Source organism: Vombatus ursinus, unplaced genomic scaffold (assembly GCF_900497805.2).
Source record: "Vombatus ursinus unplaced genomic scaffold, bare-nosed wombat genome assembly UNPS02014870.1, whole genome shotgun sequence".
Taxonomy (NCBI): domain Eukaryota; kingdom Metazoa; phylum Chordata; class Mammalia; order Diprotodontia; family Vombatidae; genus Vombatus; species Vombatus ursinus.
This window is the reverse complement of record NW_020954648.1, coordinates 3849587-3872390: the sequence shown is the minus strand read 5'-3', so window position 1 is coordinate 3872390 and position 22804 is coordinate 3849587. Positions and strand designations below refer to the sequence as shown.

Genomic DNA, 22804 nt, shown 5'->3' with positions numbered 1-22804 from the left:
TGTTCAGAAGTGCATGGTCCCAATATGAAAATCTCAGTTTGTGCCAAAGGTCTGAGATAGATTGTCAGGCTATTAGCTGTCAGCAAAAATGAATTCAACTGAGATTGGGAACTGATCAGTTGATAAGGTGAGTTAATAAAGACAGTTGCTTTTCCTAACTGGAAGAAGAGAGTCTTAAGAGATTTATACCGCTCTGTGTGTGTGCACATGCATGTGTATATATACATATACAAACATATATATATGTATATAAATATACACACATATACACATACAGTGTTCCCATAATCTTTTCCCTCCTCATTTTAGGCTGGAAAACAAAATAACAAAGAAAAGAGAGTCATTTCCTTCTCACAAATGGGACAGAAATGGGCTATAATGACGGAACAGGTCATCCAGAGTTCAGTAAGAGTGTCTAGACAAATTCATTCATGTATATAAATATATATGTACATATATATATATATTTTCCCCTCTGATATGATAGTTAAAGATTTTTGATGGCACATCATTTTTCACCCAGCTGCCCTCCTCTGGATTTTTTCATCATGCCCCAGGAACCTCTTCATCCTGCAAGGTCCCTTTTACTTTTTCTTTCCTAGGCAATGGTTAGGACCCTTGACAAGTTTTGCTAGGTGGATAATTTTAAGTATCAGGATCTCCTATTAAATACAGTCACAAGCATTTATTAAGTACTTACTGCTGGGGTTACAAAAGCAAAACTAGAAATAGTCTCTGTCCAAAGGTAACTACATTCTACAAGGCATAAGGAGAGGAGGGAGACAATCCATAAACACGCAAGTACATACATAGTATAAAGGAGAAAACATTAACATTTAGGGACATTAGGAAAAGACTTCCCATATGAAAATTTGTATGGGCTGAGTCTGGAAGAAAGAGGGAGTTTCTAACAGGTGAAGACGAAAAGGAAAGTGAGATGGCATGGAAGGGAGTAGCCTTTGGAAAGTTATGGAAGCAGGAGATGAAAAACTGTGTTTGGGGAATAGTGCACAGGACAGTTTGGCTGGAAATGGGCTATGTGAAGAATAATGTGAAATAAGGCTGAAAAATTATGGAGCCGGATTGTGAAAGTCTTTGAAAGCCAACCTCGGCAAGTTGCGGAAGCAATAGGGAGGCACTGATGGTTCTCTAACAAGGAGAGTGACACGATCAGAGTTGTGTTTTAAGAAGAATTTTGTCACTTGTGTGAAAAGACTGAAGGGAAGAGAAATTGGAATCAGGGAACCCATTTAAAATACTGTTTGAATAGCTTAGGCAAGAGATGTTAAAGGTCTAAACTACGTGGCTGCCACATGAATGGCAAGAAGGAGATGGATGTGGGTTAAGTTGTAGTAGACTCAGCAGCTGACTATATATAGTAACAATAGGGGACAGGGAAGGAGTTGATTTTGATTCTGAGCTTGCAAATCTGAGGAACTGTAGAGATGGTTTCCTCCTCAACAAAAACAGAGAAAGAAAAGTGGAAAAGGATTAGGATTCCTGGAGGAAATGAAGGCGATAATGAGATCTGTTCGGACATGGTAAATCTGAAATGCCCAAGGGATAACCAGTTGGTGCTATCCCCACTTTACAATGAAGAAAACAAGAATTGGAGAGATTAAATAATGTCTTATAAAACATAACTAATAAATGGCTGAGTAATGACTCAAAGTTGTCTTCTGCCCCTGAGTCCAATGCTCTCTCAATTATCCCATGCCATTAATTTTCAATAGTCAAAGCACCATAAGTGAGAAGAAGTGTTCACCTTAAAGCAGAATAAGGAAATTCGAGGTTATATTAAGCAGTAGTAAACAATAAATGATGTTAGAAAGATAGCTAGCTGGCAGAGTAAAACAGAGTATTAGGCTTGGAACTGGAAAATCCTGAATTCAAATCCTACCTCAGACACTCACTATCTGTATGTCACCATGAGCAAATCACCTACTCTCTCTGTGCCCATTTTTTTTCCTCATTTTAAAAATGAGGGGGTTGAACTCAAGGCCTCTACAATCTCTTCCAGCTTTATATCTATAATCCTATGATTTTTATCTAGGCATTTGTCTTTAAATCTTACATGCTGCACACTTCTTTAAAAGAGGCAGCATGGTATAGTGAAGAATCAGCAAGATTCCAGTCCTGCCTCTGACACAAACTTACTATGAGATGCTGGGCTAGTCATTTAACCTCTTAGTGGTCAAGGCAATTCTTTAAGAATATAAATTGCCAATGAGATGCACATATGCATCCATAGAGGGAATTTTCACACTAGGAATTCCCCATATGAATGTAATCACACCCTCCTCCCTCCACCCCAACCCTGCTTCCCCCAGGGAACTGCCCCTTTAAATATGTATCTGTAAGGAAAAGAATAACTGCTTTGATTAAATGTCCTTAGGTATCCACATATGGAGATATTCTAAATGGTTGGTCCATGCACAGCAATCTATGCCTCATACATAAATAGCTCTTCATAAACAGTTCGCCTTACCAACCCCAAACTTTTGAAAGCCATGCCAGACATTCCTAAGCACCTCAAAGTCTGAAGACTTCTCATTTCCCGGGGAGGCTAACTGGATAATCAGCACAGACAATTTTACCTAAAAGAAGCTTTTCCTTGGTATTCAGTATGCTTTCTCTGAGTTTGATACTTCTAGATCAGCTTCCTGGGGGATCACGCTAAGCAAATTTCCCATCCCTCACTGTAGTCTTTGAGCCCAGGAAATGGTTCTCCTTATCTCCCATTTTGCTGTCATTCATCCATGTCGTAAAGAATTAGCTTTCTTACTCTATCCTCATGCTAATCAATCCTTCTAGTTCCTTAATCATTTCTGATAGATAGAACACACAAAATACTTTTTGTGTTTGACAGCTAAAAGCTGCAATAAGGAGGCAAATGTCTTTGAAAATTAGGCCCAGGGTCATTTTTATGCATGTACAGAAAATGCCAGGTGGAATGTGACAATCAAGATGAGTGTATTTATATAAAATTTTAATCTGCTTGTGCAGCGATCTTCAAGCTTTTGGCATGTCTGCTGTGCACGTTTCTAGCATGGCATTCCTAGTCTGTGTTCCATTTGGGCTGCTAAAATTTGCTTAACCTCCTAAGCCTTGAGAGCCATAGACTGAGAAAATACAAAATGCTTCATGTTGAATATATAGTAGACATCTCATTTGACAGGAATCCGTAATCACCCCTAACAACCAGGAAAGAGCACAGAAACCATGACATTGAGAATAATTGATCGACAGCTGTAGCCAGTTACTCAGAAAACCTATTCCTTCAAGGATCTGTGTGTGTGCAAGGTGCTGGTGGAGGGGTCTTACACCCACAGAATTTTGAAATGGTTTGCTTCGTGATGCTTCACTGCCAATTTTTTTTTTTAAAGGAATTGCGGAACCTTGTAAATTCACACTTCAGGAGTCTACAAGATAGGAAAATAGGCAATAAATGCTCAGTGAGGGAAAGAGAATAGTTATTAATTCAGTACAATATTGGAAAGGTTCTGTGGCTGGACTGAGGGCAGAGATGGTAGGATATATAGCTAAGGACTGTGGAAGATGTGTTCATCAGTCCACTAGAATGGTAGCATACCTCCCAAATGGCCAATAGTCAGCATTTCAACCAATCTTATCTCCTTTTATGGGATGTCTTCTGCTTATTACAAATGCATTCTATGAAGGTTAACTATTTTTGGAGATAACATGTACTCATAAGTGTATATGGAAAATAAATATGCATGAAATTATAGAAGATAAAATACATAGTTATCTTGGGGGCAGGCACTAGTAAGTGGGATGTTCAGGAAAGGTCTCAAGTGGATATCATGTCAGCAGAGCTTTGAAGGAAAACAGGAATTCTAAGAGGCAGAGGTGAGGAAAATATGCACTCCATACATGGAACAGATGGGATGGAAGGGGAACAGCACAAAGGCCAGTTTGGCTGCACCAAAGAGCTCACGAACAGGCTGGTAAGCTAGGCTGCAGCTAGGTTGTGAAGCCTTTTAAATACTAAACAGAAGAGTCTGAATTTGATCATAGAGATAATAGGGTACCACTGGAGTTTACCGAACAGGAGAATGATATGTGGCCAAACCTTTTAGGAATGTATTTCAGAAATATCATTTTGGCACCTGTGTGAGGGACAAATTGGAGAGGCAGAAAGAAGCAGGAAGACCAATTAGGAAGCTACTGCAACAGTATCAAATGCGGTCATAGAGTTGGACAGGACTGAAATGACTGAACAACAACAACAATAGCACAGGTGAGAGCTCCTAAGGGCCTTGTGGAATTAGGGTGGTGGCTGTGAATGGAGAGAAAGCAACAGATACGAGAGATATTGTGTTAGTAGAATCAGTAAGACGTTGCAACTTACTGGCCATGGAGGGTGAGAGGAATGAGGAGATAAGGATGATTCCAAAGTTGTGAACACGTGGTACTGGAAGAATGATGTTGCCCTTGGCAGAGGTAGGGAAAACTAGCAAAGGGGTGGGTTTTAGAGGAAAGATCATGAGCTCTGTTTTGGGCTCTGCTTTGAGTCTGAAATGCCCGCAGGATATCTGGCTGATAATACCCAATAGGTAGTTGGTGATGTGGAAACAGGGGAGAGAAAGTAGGGCTGGATGGATAGATTTAGCAGTCATTTTTCAGAGAGATGAAGAGTTTAGTAACTGAACGGAGCTGAAAGAGATTAGCGAGAGGGAATATAAAGAAAAAAGGCCAAAGGATAAAGCCCTGTGGGGTATTCACAAATAGAATTTGGAAATACGGAAAACGGCACTAGGTAGCACAATGGATAGAGCACTGGGTTTGGAAACAGGAAGATGAGTCTTCCTGAATTCAAATCCAGCCTAAGACACTTACTAGCTGTATGACCCTAGGCAAGTCACTTCACCCTGTTTGCCTCAGTTTCCTCATCTGTAAAATGAGCTGGAGAAGAAAATGGCAAACAGTTCCAGTATCTTTGCTAAGAAAAACCCAAAATGGGGTCATGAAGAATCAGACATGACTGAAATGACTGAACAACAACAATGGGATCATGATTTAGCAAAGGAAACTGAGAAATAGTTTTTAGACAGGTAGGAAGAGAGTCAAGAGAATAGTGTCACAAAACCCACTGAGGAAAGAGTATAGATCAAGAAGGACAACAACTGAGAAAAAGCCATTGGTTTGGCAATTAAGAGATCACTGGTAACTGGATAGAGCACTTTCAGTTGAATGATGAGATAAGAATTCAAATTGCTAAATGTTGAGAAATGAGGGAAGAAGAAATTGAGGCAAAATGTACTGACATCTTTTTCTACAGATTGTGCTGTGGAAAGAGCTTGAAAGGTATGGGTTGATATTTTGCAGGGACTGCAGGGTCAAATGAAGATTTCTTAATGATCAGGGGCATCCAAATGCATTTGGAACTCTTCATCCACTTGGCTTTTCCTATGTGGATTGTTAGGCCAAATTCTTTTACTATCAAGGATCTCACTCAGATCATGGATTTCAACCTACAGTATTCTGTGGCTTGATACAACTAGTACAATGTCAATCTAAAACAGGGGCACCTAAAGTACCTTGTGTTCTATAGTAGAGATGCCAAACACATGGCCTGCAGGCTCTCGAGTGCTGCCAGAACCAGATTAAAATGTAATTGTGAAATATTTAACAATACAGATAAAAATACAATAGAACTTAAATAATGTTAACATGTGTTTTTCTACATCAGTACGCAGCCCACAGGGATTCTCATGTATGGTTTAGTGCCTTCTTTTCTATTTGAGTTTGACACAACTGATCTTTAGGGAATCCCTCTTTGACTCTGACTTTCTGTCTCCAAGACAGTGGTAAACACCTGTGAAGATAATGTGTCTCTTTGTTTAAGAATCTGCTTGATATAAACAGAGGACAAAAAAAATTCTCTCTGTTGATACATCTTAGGTGTTGATTTAACTTTGAGGGTCTTATTGAGTTCTTCAAGAAATTTCTTAACATCTTCATCCTTCACAAAGATGATGATGTATAACCTGAAATTATTTTCACAGTCATCATTTTGCAAATGCTTATCAGGGACATCATACTAAGAGATGACTAAATGTCTCATGAAATGTTTCACGTTGTCTTTGGACACAATAAAATCAGCTCTGCCAACTCCTTTATTTGCTTCATCAAGAAGAGCTTGTTATCCATCTATCAATTTAGCTCTAGCTTCTTTTCATCTTTTGGTTTTGTTTACAGGGAGAATAACAAGAATGACACAATTCAGGTCACTGGATAAGGACTTCACATAAGGATACCAATAGCTAAATTAATATTTATAGACAGCCAGGGGCAGCTAGGTGGCACAGTGGATAGCACACTGGCCCTGAAGTCAGGGGGACCTGAGTTCAAATCCGGCCTCAGACCAAACACTTGACACATAGTAGCTGTGTGACCTTGGGCAAGTCACTTAACCCCGACTACCTCACCAAAAAAAAAAAAAAAATTTATAGACAGCCTAAAAAACCGTGTGATTCTTAGTAGCCTTTGCCCCGCTTTCTGCCATCCTCACTGCAGAAGCAGAAGGGGGTCATTTTGCAAAAGAATGGGGACCATTTTGGAGTTTTCTTTGTTTCATAAATTTCCATGGTTAAAGAATGCACTGTCAAGTAGCCAGCCTACTGGAAATGAGCTTAACTAGGTTATACAGAGACACAAGTCATAATCTGATGATCTTGGAGAAAGCCTACAGGAACACAGAACCCCCCACCCCCAAACCTAGCCAAAATCTGATGTTCCTAGGGGACATACGGGGTGGCAGCAGGAGCCAAAGTTGTATTAATAAGAGTTATCTGTAATATTGAACCCAATTTATGTAAATGCAGACCCTTTGATTTAGGGTTATGCAGCATATAATTATACATACAAAAAAAAAGCAAAATCTGATTCTAAGCCCTTAGCTTTAACCAAATAATTTAAAAAGCAGCCATTAAGAAAAGAAAATACTTTTGTTTTGTGTCTCCTTCTAGGCCTACCTGAAGTTGTACTATCCTGACAGGGGTCCTGTCCTCCTTCCCTCCCTCTATTCCTCCCTTCTTAATATAGTTACAGGGAGTATGGAAATAGTTCTGAATCTGATTTCACTTTGCATCACATTGTATAGATCTCTTCATATTTCTTATATGCTTCATTTTTATCATTTTCATGACAACATTTTTCTATAGCAGCATAACCAATGAAAATTAACTTACACAACAAGACCAAAAGAGCTCAGAAAGTACCTTACAGAGATACCTGCCAAAAGCAATACTAGGTTGAAATATAATTCATTTGAAAAATTTTATGAAGAATGATGGACCAGTATAAGCAGTATCATCTCATATGATAGCAAAAAAAAAATAGTGGAAGGTAAAAGCCATTTTGGGGCAGTTAGGTGGCACAGTGGGTAGAGTGTCAAGTCTGAAGTCAGGAAGACCCAAGTTCAAATCCAGCCTCAGACCCTTACCAGCTGTATCATCTAGCGCAAGTCACTAAACTCTGTTTGCCTCAGTTTCCTCATGTGTAAAATATGCTGGAGAAGGAATGGCAAACCACTCCAATATCTTTGCCAAGAAAACCCCAAATGGGGTCAAAAAGAGTCAGATACAGCTGAAAAACAACTGAACAACAACAAAAATCCACTCTAAAGAAAGCCTGGCAAAATACCCAATCATATCAAATCATCCCAAGAGCATGTAAGTGTGAAAATGGAAGCAGGGCTACAGACCAGAAAAAAAAAAAAGGAAAGTGTTTGTAAAAACCATCTTAACAAGCTGATTTCTTTATTAGGGACAGTGGAACCAACATACTTGGATCCTAATATCACAGTCCCTAAGGTATTATATATTAACGGCACTTTGTTCAGTTGTCATTTTGGCAAAATTTGAATGATTTACCTGCAGGTCTGCTAACTAAAATTGACCATTCTTAAAACCACCAAGACTATATTAAATTCTACTACATTTAGAGTAATTAAAGTTCATTATATAAATGGAGAAGTTGAGATGAAGAAAGGTGGCCTGTCCAAGATCACATACTAAGGAAATGGCAAATCAGATTGACAAAGGGTGTAGAAAGATTAGGGCTCCACCTACCTCTTTAATGATGCTAATTGATTCTTGTGAGTTGTGATAATGATGCTCTCATCTATCACTCAGCTTTTCACAACTGCTCATTCTTCTATCTTTCAAAGACGGTTCTATTTGTGCTATGCCAGGCTGTCAGGCTAGTAATAATCAAAAACTGATCTCTATTTAAACTATGGCACCAGACAGTCAAAAACCATGGGACAGTACCCAATCTACTGCTTACTTTCATCAGATTTTTAAAGGATTTTTTTTCATAATGATCTTAGCTTTATCTCACTACTCTGACTTCCTGTCTGATCACAAGCTCCTTACTTGTTGCTTATTTCTTATTTTCTCTTCCCACTCTCATCCACTTGCTAAAACTGTTGTTGTCCATATCTTTATAATATAATATATTCAATCAGAACTCCTTCTCCTTCATAAGGTCCATTACTTCCTCGCTAACTATACTTGACTCCATTCTTTTATTTCCAACTGCTCACAGAAATTCTCCAAATGAATGTTTTGTTATCACTTTAGATTCTGAGTGGTATAGTAGAAAGAGAATAAGATTGAGAATCAGAAGACTTTGATTGATTATACATTTTCCTACTTAAAATGGTTTAGGATTTTCATGGTTTTTTAAATTAGATCCTCCACCAAGCCTATTCAGTCTGATAACTGATACTGCTTATGCTTGTGTGCTGTTACTAGGTGCAGACCCTTAGTCTTTCTTTAGCCCCTCCTCTGCCCTCCCCCTAAATGGGCCAGGTTTTGAATCAGTATTGTGTACAAGAGTGAGCAGACCACTATAAAACTATTTTAACACCTGCCTGTCTGTGTTATCCTGGTATTATGTCCTCTACTATACATAGCTTGTTTGACTTAAATCTTGTTCTAGGGTGTGACTAAGATTTGGACATTGACTCTAGTTTATTTTTGCTCTGGCCCTGGTGCCTAGTATCTGTCTGGCTCTGCTAATTTAGTTTGACTAACATTGTTGCCTGATTATAACCATAATTGAGTTATCATATTATATTATCACTATTTGTAACCTTCTTCAACATTGTCTTGTATTCTAGTTCCAGTCACCACCCTTGTTTCTAGTCTTACACCTTGGTCTGTGCTATTAACTTTTTGAGTTTCTATCCCATCTCTTCCCTTCTTAGTGAACTTAGCTTTAGTTCCTACATAATAATTATTCCATTTAATTCTCTAAGTATATTGCTTTGAGGCATGGTAATGACAAATATCTGTATAACATTTTGAAGACTGAGAAAATTAAGAACAAAGGTAGAAGGTGATGGACCTCGTTGTTGTTGTGTTTCAGTTGTGGCCGAACCTTTGTGACCTCACGGACTCCGTCCATAGGCTTTTCTCGGCAAAGATAATGGAGTGGTTTGCCATTTCCTTCTCCATCTGCCCCCATTTTACAGATGAGAAACTGAGGGAAATAGGGGTTAAGTGACTTGCCCAGGGTCACAAAGCTACTAAGTGTCTGAAGTTAGATTTGAATTCATATCTTCCTGATGCCAGGCCTGGTGCTCTAGCCATTGTACCACCTAGTTGCCTGATGCACTTGGTAACATAGCTTAAAAAAAAAATCAATAGTAAAAGTAAAAGCAGACGACAAGTTTCTTGTTTCTGGCCTCCTGCTCTGTGTATCAGATCATATTAAGATATCAGTTCATATCCTCTTAAAAAAGAGTTGCAATGACTTGAATGAATCCTTCTCTCCCTCTTGTTCTTTTTCAGTAATTCAGGTCTATCCACTTCAAGACACCTACAAATCACTTCTAGCCATGGAATTGGCCTTGGCTGAACAATCAACTCTAATAGCATTAATGGAAGAAAGACATAACACACATCTGTCAAATCACAGATGATAAAAACCTTTATAAGATAAATCGTGTTCTCTCTGCCCTCTCCCACCTCTCCAGAACAACTTGCTTGACTGACAGAAGATTGCTTAACTATGGTGTAGTACTAACGCTTCCCATGCATAAACAAAACTTGACTGAGCTGCTGAACACGTCCAGAGCCAAATAACTAATTTAAAGGTTTGGAGGTGGAGAGAGACAGATAGGATGAGGTGATTGGAAAGGAAGTAGATGGGGGAGGGTGGGAAAGAAAGAGGACAAGGAGACAAAAACCACAGGTTCAACACACATGAAATCTGCATGGGGTGGAGAAGGTCTAAGGTTAGGAATGAACGTGACCCAAGAGTAGACAACGAGGAAAGTATCTGGTACAGTGGAAAGAAAACTGAGCTTGGAGTCACAGGAGCCATATTCACACCCCAGCTCTGCCCCTACTGGACTAGTGAATCTCTAAGGTCACTTCAATCTCTAGATCCACGATTCCATTGCTAATAATTTGTTCACTTAAATACCCCAAATATACATTTTGTGTATTTTCTGGTTTATCTTTAATGGTTTATCTTGCTTGGGGGTTAACAACATAAGCTCTGCACACAGTCAGCACGTTTCACCAGCTGGGTTACTGACAAACACCTTGGAGGCTTTCTACTACCGAGCCCATCTTAGTCATCGCAAATAGATATTTGTAGCTCCTTTATTCTAAGCATTTGTTTTTCATTAGAAAAGCAGTTGTACTACTTTTAATCTGTTCTTTTCTTTGAGTCTCAGTACATATCACAGACTTTTGGTTCAAGGGAATATTGGTTGACTGAGAGACTCTTATCAAGGTTAAAGGAGGCAAGAATGACATGAAGGTCAGTGGCTTTAACTGACAGGAGAATTTACTATAAAACCTGTCCTTTGCTCTTATCTGAGGAAAGGTGTTTTTTTTTTTTTTTTAGTTTAAAAACTAAAACCCTATGGTATACACCCAGTGGGTGAATGTTGGTAACACAGGAAACACATGTGCTTAATATATAGACTAAATATACAGACCATAGAAAAACAAATGTGTTTTAATACACTCCACTCTTATCACTATCTGTGAAACATCTTGAAGAACAAATCTAACCACCTATCTTGCTCCCTGATGCTAACATTTCCAGAAGTAATAGAAAGGAAACAAGATGAATAATGGAAGCATTTGTGATAAATTCAGATTACCTTCACACAGTGAAGTCATTTTCATTTAGCCAAGAGTGAACATAGCCAAGTGTCCACATAAATCCTAGAAAGCTATTGGGAAATGGCCTCTGATGAGTCCTGGGCAATAGTTTTAAAATCACTCAATACTATATTCCCCTTTCAACATTAGGTATTACCTTTAATTACTACTAGGCCAATAATGAATCTGGGGTAATTACTAGGAAAATGGAACCAAAGAGGGACAATTGATGGACTTTCCTTAAACCTAATAACGTATTCCAAAAGGGAGTTCTAAAGACAGCAATTTCATGGAAATGGCACCTCCTATTTGTATGACATTGAGTCTCTAGAAACTATCTTTCTCAAATGAGTGTTATATATTCCTATGTTTTTGTATATTCATATACCAAATTTTAAACTTGGACAGTAGTAATATAGCTATGAAATTGAAGTTGGTACCACTTCTAGTCTTCTTCTTAGCCCAATCGCAACTGCTCACAATTCTAATTTCTGATCTAGGCAGATGAATGCCCTGAATGGAAACAGGTGAATTTTATTGCTTTTCCTTTCACATGTTCCACTCTCTGTATGAACCTTTCACTTGCAAAGTGCTTTACAAATCTTAAAGCGAAATATAAACATCAGTTATTATTATTATTTGTCTCTCTGTGGTGTCTTCCCTAATGTTGCAATTCTACTATGTCATAAATTTGGCAACAGGGTACCACTAATGGAAAAAGTAATGGCTTTAGAATCATAGGACATGGGTTCTAGTCACACATCGGGTGCTTCCTGTGTGTGTGTGTAGGCAAGTCATTAAGCCACTTAAGCACCATTTTGTCATCAGCAAATTAAGGGGGTTTGATTACATGATCCTATGTGGCTCAAAATCCTATCAATCCTATCAACCTATGACCTAAAACAAATGTGCCAGCTATACAAAACATGAATAAACATTTAATTAGCAATACATTTATTTGCCTTCTTAGAATTTGGGAGAGTTTTTATGGAATTAAAGCTTAAAACATTCCCTAATCCTATCCCTCAGGCAAGTATGATCTCTGCCTTCTCAAATTTCCCACGCTACTCTGTCTGGTTTTTCTTTTTCCCTAACACACTCTACCTTGTATCATGCTTATTTATATACAGACAATGTCCCTCCCCCATTAAAGTATAAACTCTTTGAGGCCAGAGACTTTTTTTTTTATCTTTGCATCTCTCACACCTATCACTGTGCCGTGCCCATAACAGGCATTTAATAAAGATTTGCAGAATTAACATTTTGGAACTGAAGTATTAACTGCTGCCTTAGTTTTCTCTAGCTACTTTTCCCTGTAGTAAGCACAGGCATTTTGAATCATTCCCTTGACCTTAGCTATGGTTTGCGAGTTGGGATCACACCTTTCAGCAACAGCTTTCAGTTGTTCCCCTTTACCATGATATTGTAGCCATAAATTAGTGCCTGTGGAATGGTGGGGTTAAAGGTTGGCTTATGAAAAGCTATTCTAGAGGAGGGACAGGATTAGGGAAAGTCATTTAACCCTGTTTGCCTCAGTTTCCTCATCTATAAAATGAACTGGAGAATGAAATGGCAAACCACTCTGGTATCTCTGCCAAGAAAACCCCAAATGGGATCATGAAGAGTTGGACGTGACCGAAATGACTGCACAGCAATGTGTATGCCAGGTATTGTGCTGGGCATTGGGGAAACAAAGATTAACAGGAGGAGGACTCTAAAATGAGGAGGTTGGACTAGATGCTAACTGAGGCCCCCTTCCTACTCTAGGTCTATGATCCTATGAAATAAATGCAAAATATGCACAAGGAGTCTACAAAATAATTTCCGGGGAAGGGAGGTTATAGCCTCAGGGTAGGCTTCCTGAAGGAGGTGATGCTTCAGCACAGCTTTGAAGGAAGCTAGAGGTATAAAGGGAATACATTCCATGCATGGAGACACTACCTGTGTGTGCAAAGGCGTGGAGGTGGGAGAAAGAATGTCATGTATGGGGAAATGGAAATTTCCTTGAGGGTCCCCAGAAGTGCTTTTTGTTTTGTCTTTGTATCCCTAATACCTAGTAGAGTGCTTTTTCACATAGTAGGCTCTTTTAAAAATGCTTGTTGGATCAGATCAGATTGGATTAAGACTTCAACACATGCAGACAACTATGTCTTGTCTACTACCTGTCTGATGCATGTATGCTTTGTTTTACCAACTAGCTTTTAAGATCTTTGTTGTGGGGGGCGGGGAGGACAGGGAGGATCCCTGTACATTTATATCCACACACCATTTATTACATCATAGGCACGTGGTAAATATTTGTTCATTGATTGATTTTGCTTTGAAGAAGGATTTACCTCAGGTTTTCTTTAAAAAGCTAGTTCCTACAGACAGTATTTCTAGATTATCATATTTTCTTTCAGCATCCAATTTCCTTCCCATTGCAGTGCTCTTTCAAATGGTTGTACAATCTTCTCTGAGAGGATCTGAATTTCTTAAGAGGAGAGGTATTATGAGTAACTGAGCCCAAGTCAATAAACAGTCTTGGAGAAGGGGGAACTGGGCTAGGGTTAAAATACATAATTGCATTCAATAAACATCTACTAAGCCCATACATAGTATGTGTAAGTCATTATGTTAAGACACTGGGGAAAATACAAAATTTAGATCACAGATTTTGTCCTGGGAGGAATCTTAGAGGTCACTGGTCCAACTCTGTCATTTTATAGATGAGGAAACTGAAGGTCAGAAAAGTGAAGGGAGTTACCTAAGACCACACAGATGGCAACTGACGGAGACAGGATCTGAGCCCTGGTTCTCTGACTCCAAAGCTGAGCCCCATTCTACCATCTGCCTTGATTATGATATGGTTCCTATACTCATGCAGTGTATGGTCCAGTGTACATATGCACAGATAACTCTAACACTAAAAGAACGCTTGGTAAATGCACTGAAGAGACATCGGCTCTCCCCCCAGGTGCTGCTGATTAGAAGGAATTAGGGGGTGGAGAACAGGAGGAGAGTATCAGGAATAGCTTTATGGAAGAGATATTATTACAGCTGAGCTTTAGATTCTGGGTGAAAATTCAACAGGAAAAAAGGGATAGGGGTTCCCAAGAGGAAGAGAAACCAAAAGGTCATCAGATCAGATTACATAAATGTAGAAACTGTAGCCCAGTAAAGGGAAGCGGCTTAACCAAAGTAACATGGGCAGTCAACAGCAGAGCCAGGATTTGAACGGAAGTCCTCTGACTCTAAATTCCTAAAGAAAGACTAAATAATTGGAAGAAGAAAGAGCCATAGATGCAAGTGTGGCAGAAAAGTGAAGAGGTCTGGGCAAGAGGATGCTCCCTTCCAGGGAAAGAAAGGCTAAATAATACTTTTATTGAGCAAATGAAGGCGGGGACATGGTGAGTGGGATTTTTTCATTTAATTAGGCTTAAGGAAAGAGAAATGAACTATAGCAAGAGATTTGTGTTACAGAAGACAGAGGTAGGTAGTCTGGAGAGAAGTAAGACTATGCTTTTGGGAAAGGAGGTACGACTAAGAAGAAAAGGGCAACCCTAATGCAGGTTCCACTGGGCCTCTTCCAATCCACATCTTCAAATGCATCTGAGATAATAAGAGAAAGGATTATTAAGCCTGTATCATCTCTCAGACACGGGATGTACAAAACCTCCCTGAGGCCTTTTTTTAGCAATGTTTCTGTATTTTTCTAAATTGTTCACCCCGGCCTTAACAACTAAACTTCATTTGTCTACCTACCTATCTTGCTGCCCCTCCCTTTCCTTTTATGTCATGTTTAACCACCAAAAACCCTGTTCAAGTAAGGGATGGTTGTACAGTGTACAACAGGCACTTAATCAATATTGGCTGAATTGAGTAAGATTAGGCATGAGCTTTTTTTGACACTATTAAGGACCTGCATAGTATCAAATGCTCAGAATAAATTTTTAAAAAATTAAGTATTTTTATTACTTGAAATAAAACAAAAAAAATAGCATGAAGAAAACACCAAGTAATTGAATTTTTAACAATATAATCAGTATGATCCCCAAATAAATGTCTCACTAGATTAGTGTTTATGTAATGTCTAGATCAGATTTTATGATTTTTTTTTCATCTGCTGCCAATCTTATGCTAACAAGAGCCATACAACTGTGGTATGATAATAATAATAATATTAACATTCCTAATCTAATCTTGAATATTAATGGATATGTTTTTAGTTGATTCCCAGTTACTTGCCAGTCTTTTATGTTTAATTTTGATATTTCGGTCTCTTTCTCATTCAGGTCTGATTGGCAGTGCCATATCCATCTCTGACCTTCATTTAATCAGGCAAAAAATTTTATTTTAGTAAAGCTGTTTCTTCCCTTGTCCTAATTTATTTATGTTTTCTTGTGCACCTTTTTAAAAGTAATTACACTTTTAAAAAAATCACATTAGGTATTTTGATATGGTAAAATAAATGCCTCCACTCCAGGAAGCATTTGTGAGTCCAAATTATTCCATCAGACCCATCTTTTACTTTCTCATTTTTTTTTCTTTTTGGTGAGGCAATTGGGGTTAAGTGACTTGCCCAGGGTCACACAGCTAGTAAGTGTTAAGTGTCTGAGGCTGGATTTGAACTCAGGTCTCCTGACTGGAAGGCCAGAGCTCTATTTACTGCACCACCTAGCTGCCCCTACTTCCTCTTTCAAGTAGATAAAAGACTGCCTTCCTACTGGTCTTCTTTGGGTCCATTTAAACACTGGTTCTTTTCTTTTTATTGCCATTTAGCCTCTCTAGACTTTTCCCCTGGAACCTTTCTGATTGAATTCATGCTGTTAAAGTGTGGTTTCTTGATCTAAAGTCATTGGAGGGCCTTACAAGCTTCTGCTTTTTTTAGTATCGAAAGAGATCTTACAAATGATCTCACCCAACTCCTTCATTTCGCAAATGAGAAAGGCAAAGCTCAGGGAGCTAACAGGACCTGTCTGAGCCAGGACAGAAGGTGTTTTTCATATTTGCTCCCCGAATCTTCAGGATTGCTCTCCTGTTCGTCCCCTAATTTAGGGTATTTTATTCCTTATTTTTCTTCATATTCCTTCTCTTTCTACTTGAAAGGTGGTTAATTTGTCTTGTGAGAATTCAGTTTTTTTCTTGTTCTTCTTCCCGTATTCCTTTATTAAAATTTTAAACACCATGCCAAAGAAAAGTTTTGGAGTGATAATTATCAGGCTTCCTTCACTGGAAAGAGAATATTTTAGTTGTCTTTTCATCATGCTAATTTAATTGTTTCATAAACCAGTAAAAATAAATCTCAACAGAATTTCTACTCATCCCACAGCCCACACATAACCAAAGAATGTTTTAGAAAGTCTCCAAATATTTCCAAGTCTTATTATTTTTTTTTTTATAATTTCTTCTGATTTCTCTTTGCAATTAGCTTTGAATATTCTCCAAAACAAGTTGAAATGTTTAGTTTTGGGACTTTCTCCTATTTTGTCTCTTAATAACCACCTTTTTTCTCTTCCCTTTCCTACTACAATGATTTTCCATTTTTATTGCCTTTGGGTTAGAAAAATAAATGATTCCTAGGCATTTTGTCACATTGTTTCTGCTAGATATATTCTAATAATGTGTTCAAACATTCACCAGAGCTCTTGCCTAGAATAGCAACCATGACATATAAGAATAGTAGCTCAAATTTCTATAGCATTTTATGGTTTCCAATGTGCTTTTCTAATACATCAAAAGACTAATAATAACAAAAGGCAAAAGCTGTAGTATGAGAGGCCAAGTGATAAAGCCCTGTGAGTTACAGAAAATGTTGAATTCAGAGTACCAGTAGTGGAGCTTAGGATGATACCAGCTGATGGAGCATGAGTTTTAATTCCCAAACACATTCAATTCCTTGTCAATTATCATGCTGGTCGATCACTATTATTCTAGTAGATTGTGTAACCTCTCTAATCCCTTAACAGACTTAAATTCTTATCATCCATCTGACTGCAAGGCAGTAAAATGCTCTCCGATTTAGAGTACATATGTGTTTTTTAGACCTCGTAGCCAGAATAATCTAGTCCCCCCAGCCACATATCCTCTTGCTTACGGAATTGCTAGCTCTAAGAAAAAAAATACATTTTAGTCCATGAATAGAAGAAATAGAGAGCTCTCTCTCTAACCAAATGTACTTCATATTTTCTTAAATGTTTCTAGGCCTATTTGATAGACAATCAAAAATTGATTTCTAGCCTTTTCTTATTTCTGAGGTGTAAATGTTCACACTGAAAAGTTAACAGTCAGCTCTCATTCCTGGAGCTGGTTCCAGCATACCGCAGTCTTTGGGGCACCTGGACCACTGCGATTTTTATTAGATAGAAAAGAAATCTAACTAGGATCTAGAAAAGCAATGCAAAAGAAAACTAGATTCTCTAAGAGTAAGGGTTATCTGATTCTTTTCTTTTTATCCTAATAAAGGATAGGGCTAGGATTTCACAGTAATTTCATAGTAATTTCACAGGTAAAGGGAACTCTTGAGTGAGGAAAGACCTACCAATAGAGTTGAGCACCTTCTCTGCTGTATGATTTTAGAACCAATGTATCAAACACGCAGCCAGCAGTTGCACTGTGGCTCACAACACTCCTGAGTGTGGACCCCCACCAGATTACAATGTAATTGGGAAACATTTAACATAATAAATAAAAACACAATAAAACATAAATGATAGTACATTTTAATACAAAGTCAACATGCAGCCTGCAGGCATCCTTATGTATGGATGAAAGGTCCTGGTTTCTATTTGAGTTTGATACTACTGACCTAGAGGACTGTGAAAGACATATCCAGGCTCACCCAGCCTGTCAAAGCTATGACAAAGGTCCGAGATCAGACTCAGACCTGAGCCTTACTGGTTCTAAGGCCAGCTCTCTACCCACTGTGCAACACAGCCTCTCATATCACTAAAACCCTTATTGAAGGGTTTTTTTCTATTCAAAATTTTTCCTTCTATTCAAAGTTTGGTCTGGAAATCATATATTTTCAAAGTTAAAAACAAAAAGGAAAAAGGGCTTCGTGCTGGTAATTGAAGCACTCTAACTTTTATTCGATACAAAGAGTACTGTTCTCCATATTCATACAAGTGCCAAGATGCTGTAAGAGTTTTAAAAAATTAATTACAGGAAGTGAAGCTTGCCTTCTCACTACTCTTGGCTCATGCTAACTTCCATGGCCCTATAATGTGCTTAATCAAAGGTCGTTGTCAACCCCATCTCACTAGAATATTAATGAAAAGTCTTCTAGTACTTACCTTGGCTTTCAAATTTTAATCACGATGGAGTGTGTGACAGGTTAAGATGACAAAATCAATCCCACACAAAACAGAACAGACCTACAGGTCACTCCCTTCCCTTGCCATTTTCTTAAAATAAACACTACAGATTTATTAGAACTTAAGGTAAGATTGGGAAATAGTATGACTCAACTGGCTAAAGGATAATCTAGAAAAGCATGGCCTTGAATTCTAATCTGGCCCTTCCATGACCTTGTGGAGTACTGTGGAGTTCTTCTCTTTGAAATAAGACTAGAAATCTCAACTTTCATCTCTAAAGGACTGTAAAAATTAACTAAACACAGAACCTCACAATTAGAAACCTTAGAGGCCATCTAGCAGCATGATGTAGGACATTGAACTTGGAGTAAGAAAGACCTGGTGAAAAATCCTGTCTCAGAAACTTTGGTTGTGTATCCCTAGGCAAGACGCCTCTCTGTACCTGTTTCCTCACCTTAAAATGAGGGGACTGGACTAGACAGCCTCTTCAGTCCCTCCTACGGGGCCTAACTCTATGACCCTGTGATCCCATACTTGAACAAAAATCCCCTCTGTAATAAATCCTACATGAGGCCATCTAGCCTTTGTCAGAAAACCTCCAACGAGGGAACTACTTCCCAGAGCAGCCCATGTCAGCAGAAAAGTCGGTGAAAAGTCTTTGTTAAATACAAAATGCAATACAATACTATGTAATAATGGCATGTGGAAAAATGGGAAGAAACATATTTATCTGATCTAACTAGAAAGCTTATTAAAAATGTCTTGTATATATCAGAAATTGTTTTCTAACATAATCACTACAACTGTAACAGTGAAGCAAACTTTGGAACTACCCAAGGTCAAATCAATGTCTAGCCTCACCTAAAAAACTGATAATATGAAAAGCTGTGAACAAAGAATGTCTTTTGTCCAGATTTCAACATGCATCTGAATGGACACTCCATAGAGCTTGTCCAACAGTACATAAATCTGGAACGAACAGTACAGATGGATGATTAGGGCCTGGAGTTGAATAGATGAGAGGGGGCTTGATTGCTTTGGGGAAACTGCAAATTGCAAAGGTCTTTTATTTCCCAAGCTTCCTATGAAAGCAAAAGCCCATCTTCTTAATACTAACATTTGACTATGGTTGCTATATGGCAGCGAGATATGGGATATAAAGAACTACAGAGGAGTGTGACACAGAGGGCAGTGAATGCATGATGGGTGTGAGGATGATGAAACATACAATTAACAATAAACTCCTCAAAAGAGCAAGAATCAAGGATGTCATCAAGAATTGTATGATGGGAAGGAAACATGGCCTGGTCAAGGGGCAAGAGTGAGAGATGGCAGGTGAACAGCCAGAGTGTTCCGCTGATTCCCTTGTAATGTCTGGGGAGAACAAGGAAGGTCTCCAGCACCTTTGATAGGTCCACCCCTATTGTGAATTTGGGGAGTCACACAGGCAGGTATGGATGAGTTGTGACCTATATTAATAGCATTAGACTTAAACAGAAATGGATCCCTGCATGCTATATGTTGACTTAGAAAACTACAGGTTAACATTACATATGCTTTATTACATTTTAACTTCATTAAACATTTTCCAATTACATTTTAATCTCATTGGGGCACTCCAGAATGTTGGGGGCTGATGTGGCTTGCAGCAGCCTTCATGAGTTTGACACCTCTGACCTAGGTTATTTGAAGAAAATCCCAAATGGAGATCACAGATCTATTCAAATATTTGTGAATATCAGAAACTGTGAAAGGGTCAAATCCCATGGTTTGATGAGAGCCTTTAAGGTTAGCCAATTTTTTTTCCCTAATGTGGGTATATATGTAGGTACATACCCTGCCACTCTCATGCAAATTTCTCCCATCATTATAGGCATTAGGCCTTAATCTTAGAAAAGTACTCTATCTTCTACAAAGAACTCCGCAAATGAAGTGAAATATGGAGGACTATGAAGGGTTTAGAAGCTTTATGACTGCATGATTTGTTTCAATATGTGAAAAGGTATTAAAAAAATATTTAAAAAATATTTTGCTTTCACCCTAGAATACGGACAGTTCATAGCCACCATTCTTTGGGTCAATCTGACTAATATGGAAGGAAAAAGAAGGAATGAAGATTTCATGGCAAATTATAGGAAAAGTCATATGAGGGTACTAAAAATAATATACAAGAATTCAGTTTACTTTGCAAACAGTAAATATACATTAAAACATGATACCCTAGACTATTAGAATGAAGTTTTTTCTCTTATGATGAATCATAACAGAATGTTAGCAATTATTTATTTTAAGTTCATCAAATATTTGACTTCATGAGTTCATGTGAATGGGCAAAAAGTATCAGTGAATTTGACATCTGTGTGTGCGCGAGGTAACTTTATACTATTTTTAAAAAAATTATTATTTTTTTTTTGGCACAGTGTACACATCTCAATATCCAGTCAACTCCAACCCACAAGACCTGCTGTACCCCCTCCCCATCTCCATGTTTAGTTAAGCAATAGCTTCTAAAAGAATAACTTATAGTACGCATAATTTTCCACTTTTTTACTTTACTATTTCATAACAGAAAGGACAGATTTGTGCTTTAACCCAACAATTTGGTACAAACATTGTCCATTACGCTGAACCTGAGTTAAGTTGACTTTTAATGTCTTCATTTATACACTTGCAATTGTGGTGCATACTGTTTATTTGGTTCTACTTTTCTCATTCTGTACTGGTTTCACACATGCCTCCCCATATTTTTGCATTCTTCATATTAACATTCATTATGACACATGCATTCATATACCACAATTTGTTAAGGTACTTACTTCCTAGAGGTTTGGATCAGATTTTTATTATTAAAAATATTGGTGCTATAAATATTTTTGTACCTGGGTCTTTTCTTGCTGTCACTAACCTTATACAAGTATAAAATCTAATACTGGGGATTGCTGTGTCAAAAGGAATGAACCATTTAGTATATTTTCTTACATAACTCAACTTTTTTCCATAATAGTTAAACCAATTCACAGCTCTACTCATTGTGGGTTAGTGTGCCTGTTTTTCCACAGCCATTCCAACACTGAATTTTTCAATCTTTTACTATATTTGCCAATTTGATGGGACTGATATGACACCGGAGAATTATTTTAATTTGGATTTCTCTGAGTTTCAGACACTTTTAACAAATTTTCACAGTCTGTATTTCCTCTTTTGAAAACTATTCATAGCCTAAGTCCCTGTATATATAGAGGAATGGTTTTTAATGTTATAGATTTATGTTAATTTCTTATAGATTTTGAATGTCAGACATTAATCGTTATATCTTTTCATCTTTATTAATTCTGTCTGTACAAAAGTTTTCAAATTTTCTCTATAATTTAAATTTTTCTCTTTTGTCTTTTACAATGTTTTCTGCATCATAGTCAGTTATGAATTCTTCTCTTATTCAGAGTTTTGAGAGATAAAACTTTCTATTCTTTTCTAACTTTTAAACATTTTGACTTTTTATATTCATCATTTTAACTATTTGAATTTTATTCTGGTATGTGGAATAAAATGTCAGTCTAAGCCATTAAGCATCAAATTGTTTTCCAGTGTTCTCAGTAGTTTCTGTCAAATAGAGAATTTCTTTCCTAGTAGTCAGGCTATAAATTACTAATATCTTTCTATATTATCTTGCTTATCTGTTAGGTTTTTGTCATTTGGCAGATGTGTATGTCAAAGCCCTTCCTGGCTCTGCCTTCTCCAACTCTCCCCCAAGAAAAATAGAGAAAAGTCTGAGATCATACGGATAATCTATCTTTTCTCATGAAGGCAGTACGCTCAGTTTTGCAAGATATATAGGCATACTTTGGAGATACTGCAGGGTCAGTTCAACACCACAGCCATAAAGTGACTATTGCAATAAAGCGAGTCACTATTTTTTTTGGTTTCTCAGTGCGTATAAAAGTTATGTTTATACTATACTGTAGTCTATTAAGTGTACAACAGTACTATATGTAAAAAAACACCATATATATCTTAACTAAAAAATACTTTTTTTGCTAAAAAATGCTAACTATCATCCAAGCCTTCAGCGACTTGTAATCTTTTTGCTGGTGGAGGGTCTTGTCTCAGTGTTGATGGCTACCAATTGATCGGGGTGGTGGCTGCTGAAGTTTGGGGTGGCTGTGGCACTTTCTTAAAATAAGACAACAATGAAGTTTGTTGCATCGATTGACTCTTCCTTTCACTTGACCACTTGGAAATCACTATAGGGTTATTAACTGGTCTAATTTCAATATTATTGTGTCTCAGGGAATAGAGAGAACCAAGGAAAGGGAGAGAGATGGGGAAACAGCTGGTTGGTGGGGCAATCAGAATACA

General features: G+C 37.8%; 1 protein-coding gene across 1 annotated transcript in view; it reads right to left on the bottom strand.

Annotated features, from left to right (window-relative positions):
- The window catches only part of EXOC4 (exocyst complex component 4), an 879542-nt gene that overhangs the window by 137327 nt on the left and 719411 nt on the right, over positions 1–22804 (bottom strand). The gene's annotated exons all lie outside the window — the stretch shown is intronic.